The sequence below is a fragment of the Suricata suricatta genome, chromosome 4 (genome assembly GCF_006229205.1).
Source record: "Suricata suricatta isolate VVHF042 chromosome 4, meerkat_22Aug2017_6uvM2_HiC, whole genome shotgun sequence".
NCBI classification, from domain to species: domain Eukaryota; kingdom Metazoa; phylum Chordata; class Mammalia; order Carnivora; family Herpestidae; genus Suricata; species Suricata suricatta.
In genome coordinates, this window is record NC_043703.1 from 154,947,542 (window position 1) to 154,961,847 (window position 14,306).

Here is a 14,306-nt window from a genome sequence, read left to right on the forward strand (position 1 = left end):
CACCCTCAAGGTCCATCCACTTTCCTACAAAGGGCCATATGTCATTCCCTCTCATTGCCATGTAGTACTCCATCGTGAATATATACCACATCTTCTTGATCCATTCGTCAGGTGATGGACATTTAGGCTCCTTCCATGTTTTGGCTATTGTTGACATTGCTGCTATGAACATTGGGGTACATGTGCTCCTATGCATCAGTGCTGATGCATAGGAGCACATGTACCCCAATGTTCTTAACTAAAAGCTTTAAGGTCAACTAAATATTGGTGCAGAAAGAACTCCTGCTCTCAAATGAGCTCGATTCAGTCCATTCAATAACATAAATGCACGATATCCCTGTGAAACAAAATCCTCTGCGTCAGGCTTTTGGTGAAAGAAAACTTTAGTTGAGGATGATTGCTGAGTCTGATCTGTTCTGTTTTTTAATTTTCTTCTGTTGTCGTTTGGATTTTGTGGGTTACTGGTCTATTTCTGTGGCCTGGATCACCCTACTTTGAGCTGCGTTCGTATCAGTATGGACTGTCAAAGCTTTCATCTCTTCAACCGCAAAGGCTCAAACTTTAAAATATCCCACTTAAATGTGGACTCAGGGAAAGCCACACTGGTAGAAACAGGTCCCAAAATGGTGATAGTCAGGGGCTGAGAGGCAGATACACAAAATGAGGGAGATATTGACCAAAAGGCATAAACGGCCAGTTATAAGATGAAGAAGTTCTGGGGATCTAATGTACAGCATGGAGACTTAGTGAACATACTGCATTAGTACTTAAAAATTGCTAAGAGGGTAGATCTTAAATGTTACATATTCTCACCACCCCCCAAAAAAAACAATTTCGTAAATATATATGTATCAAATCATGGCAGGGTACAGCTTAATCTTATACAATGTTATCTGTCAATTATATCTCAACTGATCTGGAGAGGAAAAGAAACACAGGTAAAATAATTTTCTTCATCTGCATTTGGACGGCTCTGAACAGTTGATCCTATCCACCCTCTTCACACTGATGCAATTACGGAAAAATATGGGAGGTATACCTCTCTAGTGAGAAGATGAAGTTGGAACACAGAAGCAGCGGATCCATTCTGAACTTAATAATGGTAAGTAGCACTATTTTTGCATTTCCAAGACAATGTTCTCAATGTGGATGAGTTGCCAAGAGAACCGTCTGAGTTTTTGAAAAATCTGAAGCATTTTCTTAACAAAATAGGGAGTATTCCCAAACTCCACACCTGAAAAATGAGTAATCCAGTAAAGAAATGGGCAGAAGACCTGAACAGACACTTCTCCAAAGAGGACATCTAGATGGCCAACAGGCACATGAAATGATGCTCAGCGTCACTCAGCATCAGGGAAACACAAATCAAAACCACACTGAGATACCACCTCACACCAGTCAGAGTCGCTAAAATGAACAAATCAGAAGACTATTGATGCTGGTGAGGATGTGGAGAAATGGGCAGCCTCCTACACTGTTGGTGGGGATGTAAACTGGTGCAGCCGCTCTGGAAAACAGTGTGGAGGTTCCTCAAAAAACTATCCATAGAACTCCCTTATGACCCAGCAATTCCAGCTAGGAATTTACCCAAGAAATACAGAAGTGCTGATGCATAGGAGCACATGTACCCCAATGTTCATAGCAGCACTGTCAACAATAGCCAAAACATGGAAAGAGCCTAAATGTCCATCACCTGATGAATGGATCAAGAAGATGTGGTTTATATACACAATGGAGTATTACATGGCAATGAGAAAGAATGAAATCTGGCCATTTGTAGGAAAGTGGATGGACCTCGAGGGTGTCATGCTAAGCGAAATAAGTCAGGCAGAGAAGGACAGATACCATATGTTGTCACTCATAGGTCTAACAGGAGAGACCTAACAAGGGATCATGGGAAGTGGAAGGGGGGGGAAGAAAGAGAGAGAGAGGGAGGCAAATCATGAGAGACTCTTGAATACTGAAAACAAACTGAGGGCTGAAGAGGAAGGAGGAAAGGGGATGGGGGTGATGGTTATGGAGGAGGTCACTTGTGGGGAAGAGCACTGGGTGTTATATGGAAACCAACCTGGCAATAAACTATTAATAAAAAGAAAAATAGGGAGTGTTCATTCCTTCAAGTGAATCTCTGGGTGGAGGGATGTTCCCTGTGCTGCCTGCACCTTGCTGGCTCCTGGTTCCCTGGGAGAAAGCTCTTTCCCAGTGGGAGTGAACCCACTCTCGCCTCCAGCTGTAAATGCAGCCTCTTATTAGCTAATCAATTATGAGAATTGACCGGCAAAAAGAAGTGTTCTCTATAACCAGGGGGGAGGAAATGAGATTCTATAGATTTCTCTCATTCCTCATTATGTTTTAAAGTAACTTGGGTTTGACTCCCGCCTGGATACACAGCTTTGCTCATTTTGTATCTTCCTCTCCTGACAGCCTTGCCCAGGCTGAAGCTTTCCATTCTGTCTTCATAGCACCCATGCAGGTGATCCAGTCTCGAGTCCTCTAATATTTCTGATGACTAGTTCTTAATTTTCACTGGCTTTCCCTCTTATTTCAAAGAAGTCTTACTGTAAACATTGTCCCCTTGACTGAGTCTTTTTTTTTTTAAGTTTATTTATTTTGAGAGAGATAGAGATAGCATGATTGGGGAAGGGGCACAGAGGGAGGGAGAGAGCGAGAGAGAGAGAGAATCCCAAGCAGGGGCTTTGCACTGCCAGCATAGAGTCTGATGTGGGGCTTAAACTCACGAAACTGTGAGATCAGGACCTGAGCGAAAACCAGGAGTCAGACGCATGACTGAACCACCTAGGTGCCCCACCCCCTTGACTGGGTCTTAAGTGACGGGTAGGAGATAGCCAGTGAGAAAGAAGTGGTGGAGGTAGCTGGCTGGGCTGCATTATGACTTCTTTGGGTCCTACACATTCTGATCTGCATAGAAATCCTTCCTCCATAAACGTCTCCCTCCTTTCGTCTCTCCCTCTCCCCCTCCCTCATCCCCTTCTCTCCGTCCCTCTCCGCCTTCCCCTCTCATCCCTATATATGTGACTGCGATGGTTTAAAGATGAATATAATCCAGGGTACATCATATTCACTTCCTTTATGATTTTAAAAGAAATTAAAACTATTTTCATGGGTCCCTACATGTAGCGTGCACCTCTGTGCACTGCAGCTGCTGTGTGCAAGGGCCAGCTCAGCCCTGAGGGGCCAGATGCATGAAGTCTTCTCAAAGAAGTAAGGCGTGGGGACGTACTTAGTGAAACATTGAGATTTTTTTCCCCCCAGCTCAAAGTTACTCATGTCGGGTATGGTGATGTGGGTTCCTTCTCTGGGTACTGGTTTCTGCATGAATAGACTGTTGGAGAATAAAGCACAGGATTGCTATGAAGATCACATGCATTTAGGTAGATTTAAACACTGGAAATTATAAAACCCTGAGTTAACTTTGTCATTCTCTTGGCCTCAAGCCTATTGTGCAATGGATATGAAACAAACATATATTTAATTATAGTTACATAGTTATAGTTTATATAACTATATAGTTTTAGTTATAGTTATACATATATTAATTTTTTAACATTTATTCTTTGAGAGAGACAGAGACAGAGCACAAGTGGGGAAGGGGCAGAGAATAAATGAGACACAGAATCTGAAGCAGGCTCCAGGCTCCAAGCTGTCAGCACAGAGCCTGACGTGAGGCTCGAACTCACAAACTGTGAGACCATGATCTGAGCTGAAGTCAGACACTTAACTGACTGAGCCACCCAGCCACCCTGGGTGCCTATATAAATATAGTTTATAACTTAATATATAAATGTATATATTGCACAGATTACTATCAACGGCTTTCTCTCTCCTTCCCTCTATTTTAATAAAGAGATTTTCCTTATGTCCCCAGGAAGCTTGGGACCGACACAAGAATATCAGCTCGTACTGTTTTGAGAGCTACTCCTTGATCTGACATAAAAAGGGCTTGGACTGAGTACGGGATACAACATGGTTTTGGTATTCAATTTGGAAACTGTTTCCCATTTTAGCTCCGTAAGCCCAGTGCACTTGCTACTAATTAACCAGCCTGCGCTAATGGTAAGATTTTAACGATCCAATAGCTCTTGTGTTGAGAAAACCACTCAGAAGAGCCTCAGACAACTTTCGTTAGGTCTGAATTAAGATCTCTGACCTCTGTCTCAGAGGAAGATGATTAGGGGTTTTGATTGCTAATTCCTAGAGGGACATAATATGGGAAAATAAAATTAGGAACAGGAGAAGATGACAAAGGTTTTCTTTTCTTTTCTTTTTTTTAATGTTTTATTTATTTTTGATACAGAGAGAGACAGAGCATGAGAGGGGGAGGTTCAGAGAGAGAAGGAGGCACAGAACCGGAAGCAGGCTCCAGGCTCTGAGCTAGCTGTCAGCACAGAGCCTGACGCGGGGCTCGAACCGACGAACGTGAGATCTGACCTGAGCTGAAGCCGGAGGCTTAACCGACTGAGCCACCCAGGCGCCCCAGTTTTATTTTCAAATTTATTATTATTATTATTATTATTATTATTATTATTATTATTACGATCCTGGTCATTGTCTCAGGGAAATTTCAGGGGTGTTCCATGAGATCAGGACTGGATGGAAGAGTCTATTATAAATTCACGTGTTTGGCTTTTTCTTTCTTTCTTTCTTTCTTTTTTAAGAGAACTGGTTAATCCTGCCCCAGGGACCTACTCACCGTCTGCTAAACCTTTAAAGAACATTTCATGGGCCTCAGTGCCTGTCGCTCTCAAAAGGGAACTGTTATGGAAGCAGCTCATGCTCTGAATTGGTGACGGCGAGGTCCACAGCCCAGCATTTTGAAACTCTGTCCCCAAGTAGAAGAATAAGCACCGATTTCAAGGTTTCTGTATTTTCTTTCAAATCTTGTCCTTCTTTACATACGCTTTGACTGCGTCACTGGATTATGTGTTGTATTTTTTTTTTTTTGAAGCTTCAACTTTATGGTCCCGGCCTGTCCGCATCTTTTCAAACATACTCACAAGTTCATTTCCAGGGCGCTTGCATAAGAAATCAGGAAAGGAAGTGAGCATGTGATCTCTTCTCCATTACACGGTCAAAAAACCTGAGGTGCTCTTAGCTTAATGTCACAGAACTTGAAGTCACCAGCCAGAACCGAAGGCTGATTGTGTCAGTCCCCAGAGATGGGTCATGGTTGGGGATGTGGTTTGTGGCGGGGACAAGGGGATCTTTTGGAGTAGATGCCGGCTCCCGGAAGCCCAGCCTGAGTTTCAGCACCTCCTGGTGCTGCTCCCGGGTCTCCGCAGGAGGCTCAGCCGGCCAGTTCTCTCCTTTGGCACTGGCGAGCCACGCCCAGCCTTGGTCTTCGCCCTGCCTGTGAGTCAGGTGGTCCAGGCTCTGTCTCCTCAGCTGGACTGCGACTCTCAGGATGGCACAGGAACTGGGTGAGCAGGGTAGGGAAGGCCTGACTCCATCTTGATTCTTCTTGGCCCCACTCAGAACTCCAGGCTTTAGTCTACTCCTTTTCTTGGGTTGTCACTGGTGGGGCCAGCATCTCCAGCCAGCTGCAGGCCCGAGGGAGCACCCCTGCTCCCTGTTCCTGTCCCACACGTCTCTGCAACCTCTTGCCCGCCTCCCCCCACCTCGAAGGACACCTTAACAGGTTGAAAAGCTATGACTAAGATTTATCTCCACTGGAGGAAACCCACTGCCCAGTTAAAGCTCCGCAGGGACTCATTCTCTCCCTCACCGAGATATCAGCTTACTGGCATTTTAATGTATTTTTGGTTTTCAGGAAATAATTTTGCTTTATTTAAACAACAGAGGAACTTGAAAAGTTGGTCAGTTTGGCCACCAGGTTTGAAATGGTCTGAGCTCTGGGCAGGAAAATATGTTGTGACCGTTCAGAATGGAGTCAAACTTGCATTTGGACGCTTACTGAGCCACTAGTTTTAAAAAATGATTTGCTTTTCAGTGGCAAAAAGTGGAAATGTTCCATCTTTTTGGATTTTTCTTCTCATCTTGTTCTTATAAAATGAAAGGCTGCAAATGTAGGGTTCTGTCATAAAGAATTAACTTCAAGCTATTCAGAAATCTTGCCATATTCCAGACAGATCCAGTAATAGCTCTAGTGATGCCTTTGAGGGTAAATGTTGAATTTTAATTTGTTGCAGGGTAAAAATGCATTTCTTGATTGTTTATCTTAAGGAAAAGTGTACACATGTAAAGAACATGAGATTTGGAGTCCAGACAAGGATTTCAGGCCTGACTTTGCTACCTTATCCCTCTGAGCAAACTCATTTATACTTCCTGGGTCTTAGTAATCTTAACTGGGAACATTAATGTCTACTTCAAAACTTATGAAGACTTAATAACCATAATATATGTGGATTTTATAAACTATAAGACATTCATTAATATTTACCTTTGTCCTTCCAAAATCAGAAAGAGTTTGTGGTGTAAAACTCCATGTATTCAGTTTGATTCCTCTGTAATCCTCCATGCATCAGGTCAAACGTAATTGCAAAAATAATGCATCAGGCTGTTTTACTTCCATTTGTTTGTATCGGGCAATTGAATATTTTATGTCAACTTACAGTGTTGTTAGAACCATCCATATTTAAGGATTATGAACTCTGAGGGGGCACCTGGGGGGCTCAGTCGGCTGAGCATCCCACTTCAGCTGAGGTCATGATCTCATGCTTTGTGAGTGTGAGTCCAGCTTCTGGCCTGCTGCTGTCAGCATAGAACCTGCTTCAGATCTTCTGTTGCCCTCTCTGTGCCCCTCCCCTGCTCATTCTCTCTCTCTCTCTCTCTCTCTCTCTCTCTCTCGAAAATAAATAAACATTTAAAAAAACCACCATGAACTTGAGGAGTTGTGGAACCAGAGGGATTTTGCAGATATCTTAGTCCAAAGCCCCCCTTTAAGTATGTGTAAACTGAGGCCCAGAGAGGGTGAGCAGCTTGCCTGAGTCACCAGCTTGCCGTTGCCTGAGCCACGCCCTGCTCTTCTCACAACTCAGGAGCCAGGTGAGCACCATAGTTTTGGAAAGAGGACGGGTGTGGCTGAGGGCGGCGTGAGCCTAGGACCACCCTTCCTCAGGGACTCCACTTGGAGTCCTGCACCTGTCTTGCTGGCACTTTCTGCACACGCTTGCCTGTGTTTCGTTCACTCTCGTACTCTGTGGAAGCACTGTTTTTGGATGCAGCCTGCCCCCAACTAGCTGCCAATGTCAGGAGGAGCCTCTGAACTATTCACACCTGCTGAAACCTGGGCTCCTCACTTGTGGGTTTTTTGGAAGGCTCAGTGAAATCATTCCTATAAAGCACACGGCCGGAAGTCTGATCATAGAAGCTTCCAACATTTGCCATTGGACTGAAGGTTTTAGGCTTCCTTTAAGTCTTTTGTGAAGGAATGACTTACCTTTAAAATAAGAGAGGTTTCTGTTTGCTTGTTTCCTGTTCTGTTTCTGTACCGGAAAGTGAAAATGTTAAATATTCTCAGAGACAGTGGAGGGACCTTAGGGGTTACATTTTGAAATTCTGCATCCCTGCTGGTTCCTCCATTCTTAGGAAAGTCAAGGGGTGGCAGGTGGCCCTGGGTGACCTACACAAGGCTGTCTCCCCATCTTGAGGCAATCAGCAAGAGCCTCTGACTTTCACTCCTGATTGAGGAAATTTTCCATTGGCCTATGGGGCATTTTAGCAGGCAGGTGAGTTCCTTAAGTGCTTGCTGACAGCCCTTTGAGAATAGAGACAAGGTCATAATTATCTTGAAAAGGTCTCTGAAAGGGACTTCTGAAAGGTGTCCCAAAACATCCTGTTTTTATGGCTAATGGGCTCTGGGCCGATTTTCTTCCAAATGACTGATGGCTTTCACCAGCGTCTGCCTCTCTTCATTCTGATGCTGATAGAAGAAAAGAAAATGTCTCAGAGCCAGACATGGCCACTAATGCAATGTGATTTTGTTCTTGTTCTTTGAGAGAGAGAGAGAGAGAGAGAGAGAGAGAGAGAGAAATGCTGAGAAAAACAGGCATTCTCCAGTATTTGGAGAATCTGACTCTTCTCATTCTTGTGTGAAACTTTAGTGTGCGCATCTTACTTAATATCTTTGAGATTCAATTCCCTACCTCTCAAATGGGCATAATTACACAGTTAGGCATAAGAGGCAGGATGTGGGTGTTAGAGACAAGTAGCCTTGGGTTCGAATCCTGTCTACGACTCACACAGCTGGTTTTGGAGCTGACTCAAACTTAATGAGTCATTGTTTATCGGTAAAGGCACCTCACCGTTTTGCTTAGGAAGATCAGCTGAGATCATGTAAGTCATATGCAGGCACTCTTAGGTGCATCAGTTACTATCAGTTTTCCCCTTTGTTGTATAGGGATGTGTCACGTTGAAAAAAGTAAGTGCCAAAGGAGAGGATAGCACAAAAATATAGAGAGTAATATTTTGAGAAATTACTACCTTCTCAGAAGACAGGAAAGTATTTTTATTCTTTGCCTAACCAGATGCTTTACCAAAGGGATGCCTTGGAGGTGAGCAACATTTTATTTTTCTTTCTGTAGCAACAGAAGTGCTATGCCTCTTGGCAGAGAATCACCCTGAGTTTCCTAAGGATGCCTTCTTAGAATACCAAGTCACATTGGCATTATTGAATGTAGTCTCCTTTATGAAGCTGGGTAGAGAATGAATATCTAATTGTCCAGGAATAAGATTTAATAAGGCTCTTTGTTTTTAGAAAATTTTAAAAAAGGTGACCCAATGTTTTGGGGGGTCAGATAACCAGGAGGCAGGAGACATAGTCATTTCAGATTTTTGATGGGAGGTATCAGCTGTTTTCATTCCGAGACATGTATGCTAAGGCTGCCAAGAGCTGTCACCTTGGGTCTCTTGTTCAGAAAAGTGGATCATCTTTTGGTGGTAAACCTGGGATTTAGCAAGCAGAAACATCTTTGTGACAGCGAGTAAACATCACCCATCAGACTGTGCAGGGTACACTTTAGAAAGATACAGTGTAAACATAGGGGTCTACGGCAATGAAAAACTGGCCAGAGTCTGTTCCATGCTTGGCCTTAGGCGATGTAGCTCTTTGGGTCAAGCTTGACGCTGGGGTTCTTCTATGATGACAGGGATAGGCTGTACATATTAACATTTAGAGCGTACTGTTGGGCTTTCTGCTAATGAGGAATTGGGGTTCCAATGATTTGTAGGGAAAATAAAAGTATCACGACTTTATTTGCATCCTCAGTTTGTGGAGACCTTAACATTGGCTGCATTAGACACTCTCCTTTTATATTTCTGCTTTCAATGACCTCTTATACTTTTTACCTTCCATCTGAATATTAAAATTTACATGAAACCTTGCATACAGACAGGTTACTTCATGCCTACACACATACACTGTCCCTGAAGAACAGTGCAGGGAGGGCTGTGGGGAGACAGGTGTTCACTTTGAGGACTGTGCATGTGAGTTACTACCATCAGGAAGAGAGAAAATGAAAACAAGACCAAACACATTTCTGGTGACATTGGTCTGACCTTCAATTGGGTGTCATGGGCACAATATTCTAAGGAATAAGGTGTGTATTATACAAATTACCAAAAAAAAATCCTTTCACTATAATCAAGACTGATTATTCTTTCATTCTCTTTGTGTATAATTGTGGTATTTTATTTATACTCTTTAAATTATATAAAACTTTTGTGTGTAACCTGAAATCAGAGAACACTCACTTCTCGTTCTTAACAATTTGCATTTGATTAGTTCCGTCGTGAGTTGCTTTACTAAATTTTCAACTTGTGAATAGAGAAGTTTCACATTTAGCTAAAATGGATTTTCTGCCAATTCTGAAGTAACTGTTTCCTTGGTTTAGCAAGCAGCGAATTGCTTCAAACCTTTCAAAAAATCAGTAAGGTGGTAGAACTTTGTTTGCCAAACCAAGTTGGGGGGAGGAAGGGAGGTGATTTTTCCTAATAAAGCTGTTTTGGATTTAGGGATTTAATACTTGCTGGTCTGGCCATATGACTACATTAAATCATAACAAACCAAGGATTTTACTTCTTAATATATATGTATTTTATATATATCATTTTAATGATGCACCATTATAGCATCAAACATGGAAGTTTCACTCCCCTAAAATTCTTCTGTGTTCATCTATGCATTCACTGATCCTATTGTCTCTGTAGTTTTATTTTTACTGGAATGTCATGTACTTGGAACAATACAGATCAGTTCCTCTCACATAATAATTTACACTTACGTTCCCTCCATGTTTTTTTCATGACTTGATAGTTCATTTGTTTATAGTACTGAGTAATACTCCATTGTCTGGATGTACTACAGTTTATGCGTTCAATTCCTGAAAGACATCTTGGTTGCTTCCACGTTTTGGCAATCATGAACAAAGCTGCTCTGAACATTAGTGAATAGGTTTTGTGTGGACTCGATTTTCAGTCTGTTTGGGTATAAACCAAGATGTGAGATTGCTGGATCCTATGGTAAGAGTGCGTTTAGTTTTGTAAGAATCTGGAAAGCGGCCTTCCAAAGTGGCTGTACCATTTTGCACTTCCACCAACAATGAGAGAGAGAGTTCCTGGTGTTTCACACTTTTGCCAACATTTGGTGTCGTCAGTGTTCCAGACTTGGCCCTTCTAATAAATGTGTAGAGTATCTTGTTTTAGTTTGCCTTTCATGACATATGATGTGGAGCATCTTTTCATATGCGTCTTCGTATATCTTCTTTAGTGAGGTGTCTGTTGAGAACATTGACCCCTCTTTAAATTGGGTTGTGTTTCTTATTGTTGAGTTTTAAGAGTTATTTGTAAAAAAAAAAAGTTATTTGTATTCTTTATATGACGATACCTCATCAGATGTGTCATATGCAAATATTTTCTCCTGGTGGGTTTCTATAGCTTGTCTTCTCATTCTTTTGACAGTGTCTTTTGCATAGCAAAATATTTTCATTTTGATGAAGTTCAACTTATCAGTTATTTTTTTCATGGATCATGCCTTTTGTGCTGTACCTAAAAAGTCATCCCCATATCCAAGGTGATCCCCATTTTCTCCTATGTTATCTTCCAGGACTTTTATAGTTTTACATTTTATGTTTAGCCTGAGATCTATTTTGGATTGATTTTTATGAAGAATTTAAAGTCTATGTCTGGATCTTTTTTTTTTTTCTTAAAGAGTACAGCATTTTTATTTTGAAAAACATCCAGCCTACGTCTTACATAACATGTATAGTATATATCTAGACATAAAAAAATTTTTTCCGTCTGGATCCTTTATCTTTTTCCTTTGCAGGTGGATATCAGCTTGTTCCAGAACCATTTATTGAAAAGATTATCTTTGCTCTATTGTATTGTCTTCACTCCTTTGTCAAAGATGAGTTGACTATATTTATGTTTACATATTTATGGAGTCTCTATTCTATTCCATTGATTTATTTGCCTATGATTTCACCAATACATACACTCTCTTGATGACCATAGCTTTATAATAAGTCTTGAAGGTGGATAGTGATAGTCCTATGACTTTGCCCTTCTTTTTTAATAATGTGTTGGATTTTCAGGATTTTTGCCTTTCCATATAAAATTTAGAATCAGTTTCTGAATATTCACAAAATAATTTATTGGGTTTTTGACCTGGTTTGTGTTAAATCTATAGAGTAAGTTTGGAAGAACAGCTATCTTGAGAATATTGAGTCTTCCTCAATGGAATGGAATATCTTTCTCATTTAGTTCTTTGATTTCTTTCATCAGAGACTTGGAGACTTATAGTTTTTCTCATATTCTCATAGATCTTATACCTTTCTTTTAGACTTTATACCTAATTTTTTCTTGTGTGCTAATGTAAATGGTATTTTTTTTTAAATTTCAGATTCCACTTGTTCATTGCTGATGTATAGGAAAATACTTGTCTTTTGTATTTTAATCTTGTACCTTGCAATCTTCTCATAATTGCTTATTAGTTCCAAAAGTTTCTGTTGTTGTTATTGAATCCTTTGGATTTTTTATAAAGACAATCATGTCATTTGGGAGCAAAGTCGGTTTTATTTCTTCCTTCTCAGTTTGTGGACCTCCTATTTCCTTTTGTTGTCTTATTACATTAACTTGGACTTCTGGTATAATGTTGAAAAGGGAAGGTAGGAAGAGGTATCTTTGCCTTGTTCTTCATCTTAGCAAGAAAGTTTCTATTTTCTCATCATTAAGTAAGATGTTAGCCATAGATTTTCCATAGATGTTCTTTATCAAGTTGTTGAGGAAGAAAACATTTAATGTAGTTTGTTTGTTTGTAATCTGCTAGGTTTAGAGAAAGAAAGAAACTTTCTATTTTAAACATATAAAGACATTTTTCTCTTATAATGAAAGAAATAGATGCTTATTATGATACTTTTCAGCAATTGAGAAATTTAAAAGTTAGATAAAATTCCCATAAACGTGATCTTTTAGATCCACAATATTTTTTGTTAATGTGTATACATGTATATCTATTGGATTATCCATCCATGCCCACCTCCCCAAACCATTCATCCAATTATCTTCTTTAGATCATCTGATTTCTCTTTCTACTTTATAAAATTGTGCTTCTTACTCATTGGAATAAATAAAAGTTGTATTTTACTATCTCTCTTGATCTTTTTGAATTTGTTGCTATTTTGGAACTCTATTTCTTTTTAGTTCCAGTTCCATGGGGGACTGCCCTTCTCTTCCAGTTATTGCCTTATGCTAGTCAACAGAAGGGTGGCCTCACCCCCCAGGGAACTGTCAGGTTGTTGGAGTTGAATGGTTCTACTTTTCCTCTCTCCCCAAGCCTGCCAGACTAGCCTTTAACTGTATACATTACTGCCTTTTCTACCAAAAGAATAACATGAAATTATTGTTTTCAGAAGTATTTGTAAATATATTGTTCTCAGATCTTACATGTCTTAAACAGTTTTTCTTAGTAATAAATACAAATTTAATATACAACAAAATGTTTGACTCACAATCCCCTTTTCTCCCAGAATCCAGAATTGTTTACAAAATTTTTCTGGATATATTACACATGTCTCCCATAATTTCTATTCGTCTATATCCTTGCTCACAGTTTTGGCAGAAGTTTGGCCACTGTTTCATTAATTCAGTTTGCAATTCTGTCCATTATCAGATTCACTACTTAAATGTTTTTGAAATAATTTTATTTTTTGATATTTAAAAAAATTTCTCCTTTGGCAAAAGAAGCCAGCTCTTATATTATTCGCACTCCAAAGGCACCTCAAACCTCCTGCAAAATACATATGTATGTTATGTGTATGTGTGTGTATAAGGTTCTTCTATCTGTTTCTTTCTCTCTCTCAAAAATAAATAAACATTAAAAAATTAAAACAAAATAAAATGCAGTTTATGAACCACAGTGGAAGATGCACTCTCCACGTGAAGGGTATAGACTTTTATATGTGTGCACATGTGTATGAAAACAAACACAAATACTTGAGATTGGCATTTTTATTGATATTACTCAGATATTCTGTATCAGGGGTTGGCAAAGTACTGCTGGCTGGCCAAGTCCAGCTGGCAATTGTTTTTATAAATAAAGTTTTAGTTGATCACAGTTATCCCAATTTGTTTACACATTATCTATGGTTGCTTTCACACAACAGCAGAGTTGAGCCGTTTCAATAGAGACCATAGTCCTGCAAAGCATAAAGTATTTACCATCTGGCCCTTTGCAGAAAATATCTACCAGGCCTTGCTCTGTATGTGTGCATGATTGTGTCTACTTAATCTGTAAACAATGAAAAAATTTCTCACTTGTGTTATAGTTTTGTCATTTACTCTTATATTATTTGTTGCTTAATATAATTATTACTTTTGGTTGCTTAACTTATGCAAACATAAGTCATAATTTCTCTGTTGATGGTCCCATTAATAATTAGAGAGGGAAGCTTTATTTTTATTTTTTTGAAACTGCCGATATTCTTATGTTTATATTTGCATGATATTTTTATTGATGGTGGTTTTTTCTCCACACCCACCAAACATTTTAAGGTACTCTGTTTGGGTATATATCATCTACTGTGGTTAACTAGTTGTGGATGCCTATCACATGGGTACATGTGATAGATCAATTTTCTTTGAGTCTGTAGTCTATTCATTCTCTTAACAGTTTTTTTTTTTACACAGCAGAATTTTTAAATTTTAATGAAATCCAACTTACCAATTTCTTTTTTTCATTTATCATGTTTGGGTAGTATCTAAGAAGTCATTGCTTTAAGCTCAAGGTCATTTAGATTTTCTCTTATGTTATCCTCCAGGAGTTTTATAAT